The sequence below is a fragment of the Scyliorhinus canicula genome, chromosome 12 (genome assembly GCF_902713615.1).
Source record: "Scyliorhinus canicula chromosome 12, sScyCan1.1, whole genome shotgun sequence".
In the NCBI taxonomy this organism is placed as follows: Eukaryota; Metazoa; Chordata; class Chondrichthyes; order Carcharhiniformes; family Scyliorhinidae; genus Scyliorhinus; species Scyliorhinus canicula.
The window spans coordinates 37,758,050-37,775,995 of NC_052157.1; the positions used below are offsets into that span (position 1 = coordinate 37,758,050).

Sequence of the window (17,946 nt, forward strand, 5' to 3'; positions counted from 1 at the left end):
TGACCTAATGTCAGTGATGTCCATGTCAAATATGAAAACAACCTCTGACCTCTCAAAATGTAAACCCTCCATCACTATAGCGACGCATCAGAAGAAAATCAAACGGTGTATAATTTGTGCAAGATTTTAAACAATTGTTATTCTCTGATGATCGTTTAATTGCTTGAGATCCAGTGATCTGTAACATGTATTGACAAATCAACTGCATTGATTAGGTCTTTAATACAAGACATAGAAGAACAAAACTAGCTAATTTAGGGTGAGCTGATGGTTTGTAGATATTGAACAATAATAAAAGACATGTGAAGGTAATACATTTATGCTAAAATATTTGCTTCATGAAGTATACAGAAGTTGCAAATATATATTTGCCCAAGATAATGTACACACTAATCTAGCGAGTATTGTTTGCAGGTAGATAGAATTTCAATTTTTACTTTTCCCAGAGTTCAAATACTGATTTTCTTTTGTCTCTTTCTGTTGAATTAACCATACCTGCTTTAAGTATTAATATGAAATGCTGCAGCATAGCAATGCTCTGCACACATAATAACTTTGCAAATTATAATAGGTATAATTATCATCATGAATGCCATAAAAATAAACAACACTTCACTAGGAACATTGCTTTAATAATGGTATCCCATCATTAAACTGAAAATTGCTAACCTTGTCTTATCTCACAGCAGGATACAGAAATACTGCTGCTGGATAATTGAAAAATTAGTTTCTTTCTGTGGATAGATAGTGTGTGGTTTGCACATCAGCTGTCTTATTCATAGCATTTAGGACTGTTATTAAGTGTTACAAAGAAACAAATAAGCAAAATAAAAAAAGAAAGTTTGGGATGCTTTGGAAGTTAAATGGATTGGTGTCCCCCAAAAAACTGTTTATCAGTTTAATTGAAAGTAAAAGAAATGACTGGACAGCACAATACCCAGCCGTATTTAAATATTAACCTCAGACCCCTATCAGCAGCTTTTAGCATATCTCTATTGCACACAGAATAATCTGTTGTGAGTCACGGTGCTCTGGCATGAAGGCAGCATTATTCCTGGACTCAGCAAAAGCAGTCAAGACAGGTAGGCAATGTCGCAGGAGAGAGTGTTGACCCCGGTCGGGATTTCATGAGAGGCATTAATTGAGAAGGTGGTTTCATTTGAAGTTTATTGTCCTGAACGCAGGTTGGGGTCTGTTTCCACTTTTCCCTCATGGATAAGCATGCTCGTTGCTTTTTTTTTAGTATGCGGTAGGTTTCTGACCCTGATCATATTTTCCTTAAGCACTGGTCTGAAATTTGGCTTTTCACCATTTAAAGCAATGTTGTCCACACAATTAGAACGCTGCAGCAATGAGCACTTGCTTTCATAAAATTCTTTTGAAGGCTGGCATAATTTAAATGCACCGCTCATGTTCTGTGGAGCATGACCATAGATGTTCTGCAATGCCATCACCCTCACGACGTTGCTTTACTGTGAGTGCTCATACACATTTCTACAGGAAGAAGGAGGGAAGCGGTATTGTATATTGTCCATAGCTCTGAAGACAATACTGCTTTAGTAACTATCTTACTATGACAAAGAAAATCACCCCGAAAAGTTTACTAGCAAACGATTTAGAGAGCGTCCGCCAGTGGTTCTGGCAGGTAAACCTTTGTGTGAGTGTGTGCCTTGTCCTGCCTCCCTCATACCTCACCACACACAAGGAGGGTAGGTTGGAGTGTTGGTCTGTGTTGGTTCCCCAATGGACACGACAAAGAGGAATGAGGTAATGAATCTCTCTCTCAACCTTAGTATTTCTCACATTATTCACAGAGCCAACATAGGAACAAAACACGTTTGTGGCAAAAGGACCTTGTTCAACATAAATACGTACAAATATCAAAAGGTTTTGGACATTTTCCCTTCCTCCCCAACTACCACCACCCCAATAATACCGTAAAAGCGACGCTGGACTAGCATAATTTGCACTTCCCTGCACCTCACACACTTGCTATTTTCAGAACCATTTTACCAATTTGGAAATAGCAGCAAGTAGGCAGTGCATTAATATTTAAATGAGGCAGCAATGATGGGGCCACCATTTGTGTCATTCCTCCTAGCACTAGGGAAATTGGAATTACTGTGCAAGAGCATGGGCTCTGCAATTTGCCTTTAACAAATAAAAACAAATAAAAAAAATACTTCACCAGGTGGCCACTTCATGAGCGGGGTTAACACCCTGTATTTTTTTCGCCCCTGAATAATTCCCTTTCCCTGCATTTTAACGAAATGACACAGTGATGAAGGTTATTGGTCCACAAACCTTTTGAAAAGATCCTAATTAGTTGCTTCTCCATTGTCAATCCCTCAGCTTTAAACCCGTGCAGGGACAAAAGATAAACATTTGATGATATGAAGCAAACATTGTTTGTGAAAAAATGGTAATAGACACAAAAGTGCCTAGATTGTCATTTAAAAAGAGATCCTTTTATTCCCATTTAAAAGTGAAGGCTTCTATCTTGAAACACAACAAAATTCAACCATATTCATTTCCCAAAGTTAGCTGCTTAGAAATGTGGATTTTTAAAAACATAATAATTTGTGGGACAACTTTTTCGAAACAACAGTTGACCTATTTTCCAGTGGTGTCTATTGACAATGTATTTGTGGGGAAATTATGTTCTAAGGTGAAGTTGTCTGATTAGTTCATAAGAAAAAATGATAGAGTTAATGCCAATCTCACAGGAGGAAATAAAAATCAAAAATCCATAACTGTTTATGATCATGATCTCATGCAATACTTTTAATAAAAATGATGCAATTCCAATTTTAGTTTTGGGTGGGAAGGAAGAGAATTATTTACCAGAGGAAGGGGGTAATTTGCTCAGAACTGGACCTGATCTTGATGCTAGTTCATGTGTGGACCTGGTGTTTACGTTGAGCAAGGAGAATGATTTTATTTATTTTAAAGTTTTTCCAATTAAGGGACAATTTAGTGTGGCCAAAACAACTACCCTGCAGATCTTTGAGTTATGGCGCTAAGCCCACGCAGACATGGGGAGAATGCGCAAACTCCACACGGACAGTAACTGGGGGCCTGGATCGAACCTGAGTCCATGGCTCTGTGAGGCCGCAGTGCTAACCGCTGCGCTACCGCGCTGCCCCAGAACGATTGTAAAGCATGCAAAAAATGCATCCTAACATTATTAAAACAATTTGTGGCTGCTCTTATTGTGATGTGCGGATTTGAGATTTTTAGTCACGGATGTGGGGTGCTTTATATTTATTTTCTAATGCTTTCACCAGAACGTGGAATGAATTGGAGATCGCAGCAACCTTGGACAGTGGTAGTGAACAGGTAAAAAGACATTGAAAAAAACTATTGGTGAAGTATTGTGCAGAGCTGACCTCATGGAGAAGAAATGGCAGTTATACAGGTGACAACATTACCGATGTGAAAGATTATTTTAATTTCCACATTTGTTAAGCCACGATGTTATATACAAGATAAAGTCAAAACATCACTCTCACACTATTTCTTACTCCACTTTTAGCAGATATTCCTTTGAATAAAATGTACACTTTAAAAAAATGATTATCTGTACAGAATCTGGGCTGGGATTCTCAACTGCCCAGCGGGGCGGGGGTTCCCGGCGTGTTGGAGTGGCGTGAACCACTCCGGCGTCGGGCCGCCCCAAAGTGTGGAATTCTCCGCACCTTTAGGGGCCAAGCCCTCACATTGAGGGGCTAGGCCTGCGCCGGAGTGGTTCCCACTTCGCCGGCTGGCGTGAACAAACTTAGGCGCCATGCCAGCCGGGGCCGAAAGGACTTCGCCGGCCAGCGTAAGTCCGTGAATGCGCCAGAGTGTCAGCGGCTGCTGACGTCATACCGGCACATGCGCAGGGGAGGGGGTCTCTTCCGCCTCCATCATGGTGAAGACCATAGCGAAGGCGGAAGAAAAAGAGTGCCCCCACGGCACAGGCCCGCCAGCCAATCGGTGGTCCCCGATCGTGGGTCAGGCCACCGTGGTGGCACCCCCCAGGGTCAGATCGCCCCACGCCACCCCCCCGGACCCCGGCGCCCGCCCACGCTGCCAATCCTGCCGGTAAGAGAGGTGGTTTATTCCACGCCGGCGGGAGAGGCTAGTCAGCGTACATAGAACATAGAACAGTACAGCACAGAACAGGCCCTTCGGCCCTCGATGTTGTGCCGAGCAATGATTACCCTACTCAAACCCACGTATCCACTCTATACCCGTAACCCAAACAACCCCCCCTTAACCTTACTTTTTAGGACACTACGGGCAATTTAGCACGGCCAATCCACCTAACCCGCACATCTTTAGACTGTGGGAGGAACCCGGAGCACCCGGAGGAAACCCACGCACACACGGGGAGGACGTGCAGACTCCACACAGACAGTGACCCAGCCGGGAATCGAACCTGGGACCCTGGAGCTGTGAAGCATTTATGCTAACCACCATGCTACCGTGCTGCCCACATCGGTGGGACTTCGGCCCATCACGGGTCGGAGAATCGCCACGGGGGACCAGCCAACCACCGCGGGGGGGCCGCCGACCGGCGCGGCACGATTCCCGCCCACGCTGAATCTCGGGGGGGCAGAGAATTCAGGACACGTCGGGGGCGGGATTGACGCCGGCCCCAGGCGATTCTCCGACCCAGCGGGGGAATCCCGCCGCAGAATTTGATCACAAATCCACGGTGCGATTTACCGGCTGTTCATGCTGGTAAGAAATTCTGGTCCCACGCCAGCAAGTGGGTTGCCCGGTGATGAAGGGTGCTGTCAACGGGAAATCCCATTGACGATGACGACTAAAAGAACACGGCGGGGTGGTTGATAAATCCTGCCCTGTGTCTTCATGTTTAATGAAGGGATAAACCTTTTCAAAGCAAAATATTTTAAAAAAGTTAACAAGGATAGTGATACAAACAACTAATAATTAATTGAACTATTTAGAAACATCAATCTGATAAATTAGAATAGTCCAAACTTTTATAACTTTCTCAATGTTCTGCCAATTATTTTGCATGGAACGTTCACCCAGAATACAGAAACTTGCCTTTGCACTGAATAAATAAAACTATAACTCGGAGTGCTGAATGAAAAATTTCTACCAACGTTAATGCGATAGCCAGAGACCAGAACAAATACCAATGTAACAGTTAATAGATTATATGGAATATTAAAAATTTCCCACAAGCTGATCTGTCTGCATTACACTAATCATTGATAAAACAGCAACTGTAATTAAAAAGGGCATTGTATAATAACTTTTGGAAAATAGGTGAAATTGCATTCAGCACTCTCTTCGAGATCAAGGTCTAATTATTTTCCATGGCACCAAATAAAATCAATAACATGAAAAGCAGTTTAATAAAGGCAGATACTCTCTTAAAGTAATTGTTTTCTTTTACCGCGCCTGCTTTTAATTTTGACTTAATTTTCCAGAAGGTGGAGAGAGGGCTGCCGCAATGCTTGGCGCAGCTCGCCCGCTCTGGGGAGCCACCAGCAAGGGACAAAATGAGGAGGCGACAGCGGAACTGGGAAAAGTTCAACAAAACAAAGTCTGTGGATTAGTGGAGGCCTCCACTGGTGGTGGTTGTGATCACACAGATCATTCCATTTTAATGCCATCTGGCAGTTTTCACAAATAGAAAATAGAATTCTCCAATGACATGGAAATACTAAACTATCTTGAAAAGTATGCATTCGTTATGGAAAATATTTGTCTCAGAAATGCATTCAACATTCTTGTTATTCTCATATTTGGATAACAGAGTTTGAGTTTACAAGGGCTTTTTCTTACTCTTTGAAGAACATGGATTTAATTCTGTGCGAAATGAAACCTCTAATATAATGGTAAATTGAGAGATTATTAGGAAATGGACTGTAGATTTCTTCCATTCTGCAGTCCTTTCTCGATGGACAAAAAATGTAAAATTTTAACATTTTAATTGATGTTAGTCCGTAAAAAGTTGAAACTGACAAAAAAACAAATTTATGATTTTTTCAATAATTATAGTAACAAAAATGCAAACCTTGTTCAGACAAGATGAATCACCAGTAAATTTCACAACAATAGTCAACTTTTTCGGCAGTTAATATATCACAATACTTTTTTGTCCAGTTACATTAAACCCTCTTCCTGTGTACGGCATATGCTCAGGGTTAAATAAACCTACCCAAACTAGTCATGAGATTTGTCCTACTTTTAACAATTTTGTCACGGATTTGCTCATTTATTAACATCTTTTATGGAATTTTAAACATAGAAATTGCACACATTTCTCTTTCAGAAAGAGAAATATACTGTACTGTCTGAAAAGGGTATGTGAATCAGATTTTCTCACATATTGCAGCTTATGCATTCCTAAGCATTGCCTTTTAAAAAACATTTTTAAAAAATAAATTTAGAGTAGCCAATTATTTTTCTCCAATTAAGGGGCAATTTAGTGTGGCCAATCCACCTGCCCTGCACATCTTTGGGTTGTGGGGGCAAAATCCATGCAAACATGGGGAGAATGTGCAAACTCCACACCGACAGCGATTCAGAGCTGGGATCGAACCTGGGACCTTGACGCCGAGAGGCAGCAATGCTAACCACTGAACCACTGCACTGCTCAGCATTGCCTTTTTAAATATAATGTTGTAATGCCAAGTATGTTTGATTTTTAATAATGGACATATTTGTAGTTTTTATTTCTGCATACCAGTCATTATAGGTGACATAGTAACTCAGCATCTTATTCCTGAGCATTGATAAATTAAGATGTTGGCAGAGAACAGAGAATTCTTAAAGTAAATTAATAAAATATGAAACACAATTTGCATGGAGCTTTAACGACATATAGGAAAAGTATTGTTGTCAGTCTAAGGCCAGCAATGTTCCTTTGAATATTCTTAATGAATGCTAATCTTGTCATTTAAAAAAAAAATTCCAATTAAGGGGCAATTTAGCATGGCCAATCCACCTACCCTGCACATCTTTGGGTTGTTGGGGTGAGATCCATGCAGACACGGGGAGAATGTGCAAACTTTACACGGATAGTGACCCGGGACTGGGATTGAACCTGGGTCCTCGGCTCCGTGAGGCAGCAGTGCTAACAACTGCCGCTCTTAATCTTGTCATTTTAAGTAAGATTATGCAATCTTTTGTATGTAAGTGTACTGTACAATAATTTCTAATCTTTTCAAAATAACATGTTGTACACTGTACAATTCACAAACTCTCTAGGAGAGTATGTGAAACACATGTAACTTTCAAGCCGACCATTATATTCAGTTTTGTTCTAAACACATGAGAAGGAAAAACCCCATCAAAAGCAAGCAACTAGGTTCATTTCTGTGGTCTCCTCATTGACACATAGCATGATCCTTTCTGGTCAGGATCCAAAGCCTGGTTTAAGTATTTGAAGCATCCATGAGTTTTTCACTTGCATTCTATTGAGTCACAAGGAGCATAGAAGCTCTGCCAGCCCTTGGCAACTGTGCCAGGATGAAAGCAGCCACTAAAAAGCATGGTTGGCATTTTTAAACACAGGACTAACATTCCGCCAGCATTCCCTCAGCCTAAGTCTTTTGGTAACAAAATAAGGCACCAGTTCTGCCAAGAGAGGGGGGGGGGGGGGGGGGGGGGGGGGGGGGGGGGGGGGAGGGGGGGAATAGCTGGCAATCTATCTGAAACAATGAAATCCAGAATCCAACGACAGCAACCTTACCGCTGACAAATAGAATGCTAATTAGAATTCAGCTATTTTTTCTCTATGACAGATGAGGGATGCCCCCTATTGACTCTACCAGGCAAGCTGAAGGAAAGGGTCTCAGCTAGCATACGCTGCAGATTGCAAATTACAGCAAAATTGGTGCCAAGTCCTAGCTCTTCCCAGAACCTGGCACTGAATTTTAAATTGCATGGAAAAATAAAATACACTATGAGGACTGATGTTTTCTACTGTGCTCAGACTCTATTATGAACCCAAATGACCCGAGTACTTTAGAGTTTTTAATTATTCATAGATATAACTGAAATGGGAATATGTGCTGCTTTTTTCAGCATTTGGTCAATTGAAACCTCACTCCATATAATAACACCGGATTCAATGTAAATGTTGTACAATAACAGTAGGCACATAATGTTTCGAACCAAATATGTCTCTTTTCTATGCCCTAGTATCAGTCTTATGTTCAGGTAATAGCCTGGAATAAATAGAATAGTAACTCGATTCTCAATAGTTGATTCAGTGAAAGAAATAGTTAAAATGCTGTTAACATAAAATATCAATGCCATGTATTATTTGGGGGAAAAAAGTTGTTTTAAATACAATTTATTTACTGTTTGCTATTGTTTACTGGTGCTGCTGATAAGGATTGTTGCATTTAAAAAAAAACGATGAAATTATATTTCTTCAACAATGTAAGTGTTTCTTGGTTGAATCAGCAGCTAAACCTACTGAACTCAAGAGGCAGAACTGAATCGCTCTTCAATGGCCAAATGAAAAGCAGGCTTGGCTCTCTTTCCAAACTATCAACTGCAAATTCAGCCATTTCTAAAGAACCCCCGGGCTTTATTTGAGGCCGAACTTTGCAAAAACCTGACAGATTCAAAACTGAGATTTGTATGGATATCAAACTTTGAATTTGTGGAAAATTATTCTTAGAAGGCATATTGCCTGCATTGAGTTGTTTTAATTTAATTCTGTGTAGTGAAAACAAACTCACATTTACAGTACAGTAAAAACTTCAAAAAAACAACACACAACAGGCCCCACTCGTGTTCCTCCTGCATTCGACCAAATAAACAGAAAATGTATGGAAATATTAGATTACAATGTATCATTTACAATCAGTAAACTCTCACTTTATTATTTTTATTGCAGTGGTTGTTAATCCCCGCTCCCCACCCAGCAAATCAAATAATCACACTTCTTCTTCAAATAGCATTAATAGAATTCAGACAGCTTGCAATCTCATTTCCTACATTGCAAGAAATATTTATTTCCCTCATGGACAAAAGTCACAGATTGCAGATGCAATGTATAGGTGAAAATTGTGTATGGATATTTACTCAAGGAAATATGAGCAATTCATTTTCATTGAGAGAGGCACCGTGTAATCTTGAGGTAGCGTCAATGTGTGGATACCTCATCTCTCCAGCGTCTGTCCACTACTATAAAGCTCCTTCATTCTGCCTAAGTAATTAGAATATTGCACAGAAAAATACATTTTTTTTCCCGAAGACACACTGTCTGGATTACTCGTGTGAGCCCCAGTCTTTATTAAGCTACCGAGTTTCATTAAACTTCCAAAATCTGAGGGCAAGAGAAAGTGCAGTAGCACAGATTCTGCTTTCATGAGGATTCTGAGCTGAGCCGTCAAAATGAAAAGCTTCGGCGCACGGTGATGGATCTCGAGCGGATGAATGACAGATCTATTTCTCCTGCTCTCAGATGAGAGTTGGAGGGGCAGTGACACTTTTTTCTCCCAAAAACATTGTCACTATCTGACTAGTTCAAGAGCTTTTCATTAGTGCCCCCTCTGTCTGCAAAAAACAAAATCCAGTGTGTGGAACCCGGTATATATTTTTTGTCTATATCGGGAGGACAAAATGGGAAGACTTTGTGTTTTTCACTCCATAGCTGATAGACATGCCTTACACTGAGAATGAGGCTTTTCCTTTTGTTTATCATGAGAATAAGATGAAAAGGCCCATTGCTGTGTCTGAGTGCATAACCACATGGAACATATCTTTCAAAATAATAGTCATGCGTTTTATATACTTTGAACAAGAAGGGTTCAATCTCTTGCTGTGAGCTATCTTGGCTAATTGTCATATGCAAATGAGAGCAATTACAAAGCTTTTAGGTGAGGATGACAGCTGAGGTTGTCAGTTCAGTAGGCCTCACCTACCTTGTTGCCATAACAACGCAGAGGATGGAATCAACAGACAAATGGGAAGAAAAACAAAGTGTTTTTTTTAACTTCAGAAAAAAAATTAAATGGTCATCCGTAATGAGTGTTAGGGAAAGTATATTTTGAATCGGTTAAGGGTACTCACAAAAACATTCCTCGTTCAAATTCTTTTGTTTGTTGCAATACATGGATGCACCACAATAGAACAGCCAAATACTGCATACATTCTAAATATAAATTTTAGTCGCAAATGGATATTTTCTGTGGCAATTTATTTCACAATTACTCTTGTGGAAGCTTTCATGAATTATATATGAGTTTCGTCTCTGAATTAGGTGTTATAAAGCTAAATTACAAGAGGCAGTCAGTAATTGAGGTGCCAGTGACACAGACCTACTGAACTAATCTTCAGCAGTGCCATGTGACCACCTCCTAACCAATGGCAACTCCCTGCTGTCAAAAACAGGGCAACTGAGAAAATTGATTTCTCATATGAGCAATATTTGATAGCTTTTGAAATCAAAAATTGAAATTAACTAACCTAAGCCCCTTCAGTACAAAGAGCAAATTAAAACTGCAACAGCAAGCCTATTGATAGTGTGAAATACTGCCAAGGTGAATTTGTAAACGTATTTTCAACTGCTTCCTCCTTTTCCTGCTTACTGTGAAGTAACTACATACACAGATTATTTACCTAAAGTGCTGGCTGTGCACTGCCACGAGGGTGGAGCAGTCACTGGCTATAAGCTACACACATTGAATTTTTTTCCATCCCACAATCAGTCAAGGCCTGAAGCAGAGTCACAAGTCTTCTTTTTCCAAAATGTTCACCAAAATATAAACTCTCACCCATCAGACATCTATGCAGCTTGTAACACAAATTTTCAATGATTATACCTGTCACTTGTTCTAACATTGTCTAATTGATTGCCCTGAGAAACTCTAACAGTCTATTTCAGTAACAGATCTGGAGTACTTTGGATTCCCGAGTTAGGCAATTGAATGGTTAAGCTTTTTTTCTGAAAATGTTTTGCGACATGCAATTTGAACAACGTGTTTTGAATTGTTTACATACTGGAGAGTTGCTTAAAAAATAAAATCCATTTTCTCATATACTTTCTGGAGAATTGGAGGAAAGCCCAGACGAGAAAGTAAAGATCATAAGCAATGTCTCCTCATAAAACAGCTGGAACTTCAATATGTTTTGAATAAAAGAAACGCAGGCCTTTAAATTAGCCTGTGTGATATTAGTAGAAAAATACTTCATGCGTTTTTATCGAATTTCTTTTTCTGCTACTTTCTGTAAGTGTGAACCTATTTAAAATAAAATAAATACGTTAATCTCTCAAGCACAACAGCAGGTGGAGGAATTTCATGCAGACACATTACAAATTCACAGGTTAAAATGACACAGCATAATTTCAGGGCCATCATTTTGTAATGCCGGCATCTAATTTAAGGGACAATAAATACCACTATATTAATTTGAATGTTTACTTTGGCTGTTCCTTCTGAAAATAAAACACATTTATCAAGAAATGTTGCATATTTGGCAAGAATTTGTAGAAACAAAAATTTATGGTAAAATATATGTGCACGGTTTATCAGTTTGCTATGTGTGTCAAAGTGTGCAACTGTGGGCTTTGCAAACGGTTTATCTGGTAAGTCACTTTGCTGTACAGATCAGAAAGGCCTTAGGGTAAATGACTGGTGTGGTCGCAGTTAGCTGATCTCAAATGGGGCAGCAGCAGGTGGATTACATTTGACTTCAGTGACCCTGGATGGGGCACTGATGTAAACTTAGCTTTAATTAAAATGGATAAACTAAGGGCTCAGATACTGAATTAAATCTCAATAACATGAATTGCTGGGTACAATGTGCCAGGCTTCCTGCAGCTGATTTCTACCCGGCGACCTTTGCAGGGAATGGGGAAATGGAACTTCAGCTGGGAGACAATTTAATGCGGCAGCGTTGTTGTCTTTCGCATCATTACGCAAAATAAACCTCAGCCAATTAGTGGCACGTAGCTATTAAAATGAGGAAACAATTGGACTCGGCCGTGATGCCCCCTCAGCGTAATAGCCTGCCAATCAATGTCAGGGCACACTCATGAAGAATTGGAAAGTAAGCAAGGCTGTTGAAATTGTGCCCCAACCGGGAGGCGAGGGGGAGCGGGGGGTGAAAATTGGCGGGGAAACAAAACTGTGCACTTAATCTTTAATTAAGTGGGATTTAGACTACCAAAACAAGCTGGATAATTATGCCAACCTTTTCTTCACAGGATACTGAGTCACAAGTTGCTCCCTTTACCAGTATCCCAAATTGGTTCCCTTCTGACAATCAAAGACCTGTGGCGAGTTGGAGAGAGGAATTGGGGGGGGGGGGGGGGGGGGGGGGGCGTGTTGGGGGGCGGTTGGGGGGGGGGGGGATTTGAGCTGAACAAAATGACTCAAATGTTGGCAGGTCTTTCTCATGAAAAGGTTAAGCTCTCCTTATTCATGTGAGAGAGCTTCAATTCAGCCCTTCCGAGCCCTTAGTTTATCTACTTTAATTAAAGCTAACTCTACATTATCCATCAAAAGTTAAAATTCTTATACAGAGGTTTGTTATGTGGTTACAGAAGAACATCACTATCACAGCAAGAAACGTCAGCCCACATCTTTGTGCCAAAGTTGAAGGAAGCTAATTATTTTCTTCCAGATATTGTAGTCAGCTAGTTAACCTCATCCCACTTAGACTGGGTGCAATTGGCCATCACGTAATTTTTCTGGGCAGCTCTGAACGTCTTGTAGCAGTCATGTTGCTTTTTGTTTGTAATATTTATTATCAATTATGTGACAATTTCATCATTAGATCATTTGAAAGCGTCTGTTGTGGTGCATGAAATGTGACATTTTAGGAGTACTGATTTACTCAATACCGGCAGTGAATTGGAACTGTTCTTAGCTCCCTGTCTGTTCTAAGATTCAGGACAGCAATTGCAAAAAATCACTAGGTGGGAGAGGGTTAATGATGGAGGAGAATAATTGTTTCTTCAAGGGAGTTACCTAAAGTAGCAGCTTCTGTCAATCACAGCACAAGATGGGAAAACATTACTTCCACTAGGTAGAGTACTTAGCAAAGCTAATGAGGAGGAAGAAAGCTTATTTCCTCCAGAGAGTCAACGAAGGTAGTGTCATGGAGTTAGCTAGGGTACTCTTTCTGGTCAGTGCTGGCGGGTGGACTCAGGAGGGAGGCACTTACTCCAATAGGTGGTGTAATAAGGTAATCAGTCCTGACAGTCGGGAGCAGGAGAAAGAAAGTTATTCTCTCTGGAGAGTTATTAAATAGAGTTGAGGTGAGACATGTCTCTTCTTACAGACAGGGAAAGGTAGGACTGAGAGAAGGGTCAAGGAGCCTCCAGCACCTCCAAATCTCAAGATAGATTCAGTAAACTACAATTACCAACTGCAGCAAGTAATTTAATCACAAAATTATTAACTTATATTTTATTTCACACCAATCAAGAGACTACAGTCAATACCAAAAAAGGATATGAAGCGGGCATTAGAATATGCGTTGGCTATCAACTTATGTGTTAGTCTCAGGTGGAGTAGGCCTACATAAATATAAAATGAAGCAGTTTCAGAAAGGATGTATTAAATTGGGAGGAGGAGGGAAGAAATTGGACATTGTCTCAAGCTGCTCAAATCCCAACTGCTTCGAGCTGATCAAAGCAGCATTGAAGCAATCATGGAGGATTCCACAGCCCACACTATCTCCCCCTCACATTTAAAAGCGGGTGCATTGAAACAAGCGTACTAAGAAGCGAACAATGGGAGAAAGTGAGGGGAAAAAGCATTCAAACAAAGAAAGCTTGAAAGTAACAGGATTAAGTTTTCCAACCGTAGATGGTAACCCATTTTTGTTTCGAAACATTCCGAAGACTGAAAAAAAAATCATTCTATCTGTAAACATTAAATGTTTCTTTTTCCTCTCAATATTGCCAGAGGAATTTTCAGCAGACATTTATAACTGGAATTATAACTTTCTAATTATATCTAAAATGATAAAAGATAGCATACATAGCAATCCATTTTTACTTGTTCGCACACTTCCGCAGGTTTTGAAGATCTTCAAAAGCCCAATCTATGAATCACCATTGGTGATGTTAAATAAATAATTTAATACCTGCACAGTAATTATGATCTGAAAATCTCACACAAGCACATCACGCATTGGTCAATCACAGTAAATTTAAAACTGAGGTGCTAAAAGTGCTGGTTTTAATTTCAAGTGGGAATAGATAAATTCAGTCTGTAATTATTTGATTTACTTTTTCCTTAGTAATGTTTCGGAATTGAACCTTCACTTCCTGGGACACATAGCGAGACTGGGAAATAATCCTGACTTTAGATGATAGATTAAAACTCCCCTGGTTTCTAACAACAAGGAAGAGTCAAAATTACCAAAACTATTCTCCTACCAGTGGGATAAAAAAGAAAATGTAGGAAATACAAATGGGGGTCAGTCCAACATTCATGTCTGCTGTGGTTCAGTCGTTTGCACTCTTGCCTCTGAATCAGAATGTTGTGGGAAGAAATACTACTTTGTGAAAACAAAAATCGAGTTTGATTCTCCAGTGCAGCACTGAAGAAGTGCTGCATTGTAAGGAGGTCTTTCAGATACGGGACAGTATTCACCGTTCCCCAACGGCGATTTTGTAATCGTCGATCGGGCGGCGAATCTCTTCGGACGCCAAAATCAGGGGCGGCACCTGTTTGACTCCGGTTTTATACCCTCCGCCCCCTCCAAAATGGCGTCTTCGCGTCGCATGCCGCATGCCATTGGAACGGCGTTTGCGCGTCACCTGAAGGCCCTCCCACGATGCTCCGTCCCCAATGGGCCCGACCACACAGTTGACGTGTGGTCTCAGTGGTTGGGAACCCGGCATAGTGGCTGTGAACTATGTCTAGCGCCACCACAGTTGGGCGGGAGCCATGCTGCTAGTCCGGGGGTGCTTCCTCGAGGGCTGGGGAGACTGGTGGAGGGTGGCCAGGGGATGGCCAGTGTATGGCCAGGATGGCACAATCTGGCTGGTTGGGTCCAGGCACTGCCGACGCCATGACCATTGCTGTGGGTCACATTTACGCCATGACCGCTGTAGGTCATTGCCATGCTCATGCGTGGCCACAGACCCGGCCATTCTCCAGGCGTTTATATCGTGGGTGCTGGGAGTTTCACTCAGCGCGGCTGCTAGTACCTCACTGGTCACAGGATCGGTGAGGGTTGGTGCCAAATCTATTTGTCGGAAAACGCAACAGTTCCGCTGCTAGCGCCAACAATTAGTCTCAAAAATGGTGAATCCAGCCCCTGATCTTTCAGATGAGTTCCACGACACCTTTGACATTTAATCTTTCCTGTCATTCAAACTTTCCCTGACCTTCTATTTTTGCTCCACCTGCCCCTCTACCTTCCGTTTTCCAATGGAATAAAGCCCATCACATTTACATCTCTCTCCAGTTCCAAAGAGTCATATTGGACTCAAAACGCTAATTCTGTTTCCTTCGCCACAAATACTGAGTTTTTCCAGCATTTTTTGCTTTTATTATAAAGCCAAACCTGTCTGCCCTCTCAGGGGGATGTCGAAGATCCCATGGCATCGTTTGAAGAAAGGCAGATTGGATATCGATTGTATTGGGGCAGCACGGTAGCATGGTGGTTAGCATAAATGCTTCACAGCTCCAGGGTCCCAGGTTCGATACCTGGCTGGGTCACTGTCTGTGCGGAGTCTGCACGTCCTCCCCGTGTGTGCGTGGGTTTCCTCCGGGTGCTCCGGTTTCCTCCCACAGTCCAAAGATGTGCGGGTTAGGTGGATTGGCCATGCTAAATTGCCCGTAGTGTCCTTAAAAGTAAGGTTAAGTGGGGGGTTGTTGGGTTACGGGTATAGGGTGCATACGTGGGTTTGAGTAGGGTGATCATTGCTCGGCACAACATCGAGGGCCGAAGGGCCTGTTCTGTGCTGTACTGTTCTATGTTCTATGTTCTATGCATGCAAGACAATATTCACCCCTCAATCAATATGACAAAAATTGGTCATGCCGTTTTCTTTCTTATTCATTCAAGGGACGTTTGCTTCACTGGCTAAGCCAGGATTTATTGTCTGTCCCCAATTGCCCTTGAGAAGGTAATGGTGTACCACATTTTTGAAATGCTACAGTCCATGTTGTCCTGAGTGGCTGCAGTCCTGAGTGGCTTGCCAAGCCATTTCAGAGGACAATTAAGAGCCAACCACATTGCTGTGGGTCACATGTAGGCCATGTTATATTATTCTTTGGTAATATATCGTTACTCTTTGCTTCATAATCCAGAATGGTCTGACGATGTGATTCTGAGGAAACCACCAATCTGTAACAAAACAAAACTGATTTATTGAATACAATCGATTAATATTGAGTTTGCAGACTCCACAGAACTATAACTAATAATCAAGTAATCTATATTAAAGTAATAACTAATTTAAACTACACGTGCTAAACTATGCTGTAATCTATCTTTGTTGCAGTCTACTGTCTAGTCACTTCTGGTTGGGAGAGCCCCAAGATCCTTTGAGTGCTCATATTTATAGTGGGAACTAGTAGTGCTCTCTAGTGGTTGTGTTACACTGAGATGTAATAATTAACCCGTTACTTGTCCACATATATATATCATTACAGGCCAGACCAGGCAGATTTTCTTCCTAAGGGACATCAATGAATCAGGTTGGTTTTTATGATAATCAACATCACTAGTATTTTTATTGAATTCAAATTCCACACCTGCCATGGTGGGATTTCAACCCTGGTTCCCCAGAGCATTACTCTGGGTTTCAGGATTACTGAGATACAAGCAAATTACTGTGGATGCTGGAATCTGAAGCAAAAACAGAAAATGCTGGAAAATCTCAGCATGCCTGACAGCAACAGTGGAGAGAGAACGGAACTAATGTTTTGAGTCTGGATGCTCTTAAAATCAGCATTATTTATTTTTGTATCTGGATTCCTAGCCCGGTGATATCACCACTACACCATGGTCTCAATTTCTGTTGTAATTGATTGCTGCGTTTCCTACATTACAACAATCACTACACAACAAAAATATTTGACAGGCTGGAAAAACAGTAGGTGACATGGTGAAAGGCACTATATAAATGTAAGTCTTTCATTCTTTGATATTTCATTAGGTTGCACATGCAAGGCATCGTTCTGGTTAGTTTCAACTTAACACTCGAGAGTACAACTAGTGTTGCAAGTCAGGCACGTATCAGAGAAACCACCTGAGTTTCTTTTCCATTGATTTTAATGGAAGACAAAATTAGACCGTTTCTAGAATGGAGGCCAAGACAGCAGTTTTGGCGTTCAGCGGCAGCAGTCAGCTGACAATCACCCTTGGCAACTTGTCTGTCCACGGCGCACATCCCACAGCCTGCAAGTTGTCTTACTCTTTGCTTGTCAGCCAGAAAAATCCAATCCGCTCAGCTGTCATGGTCTTACCTCTGATTTTCAACATTGCGGTTAAAATGAAATCCACCTTTTTACTGTTTGCCACCATAACCTTGCACTCAAGGAGCTCCTTCTAAGTTGAAAGCTTCCATTCAGTGTGCTGAGTAACCAGTTCTAATAAGGCGAAAAGCAAATTTGAACACATCAGTTAAATGAATACATTTTCAGGTATTTACTATTGTGTTTAGCTCCTTATCGCTGGATGACTTGCTTCAAAATTGTTAAAGAAAACTTCTAATATCGGACCATGTTATACATCAACTATAGAGAAGGAGTAGAAAATAAGCTAAAAAAGGAACCAACAAGTCTGAGAGAAGACCAAGACAGTCTATTGCGGTAAGTGTAAAGATTGAATAGAGACTTGTATAAGTTTTATGAGACAGGTTTGAAGGGAGTTAAGCAGCAGCCCAAAGGTCAGTGTTGCTCATGTGTGACTCTACTCACAGAGGATAATGACTGAGGAATTCACAACCATGCTAGGTGTGCTTTGTAATAGGGTAGATGTGGCTGCCTA

The 17,946-nt window shown here is 41.1% G+C and overlaps 1 long non-coding RNA gene across 1 annotated transcript; it reads left to right on the forward strand.

Moving 5' to 3' along the window:
* The first annotated feature begins 921 nt into the window (after nucleotides 1-921).
* LOC119974735 lies at nucleotides 922-6,193 on the forward strand. Its single transcript, XR_005462565.1, has 3 exons — nucleotides 922-1,082; nucleotides 3,288-3,339; nucleotides 5,451-6,193. It is a non-coding gene; the product is annotated as an uncharacterized LOC119974735 (long non-coding RNA).
* Nucleotides 6,194-17,946: the final 11,753 nt, after the last annotated feature.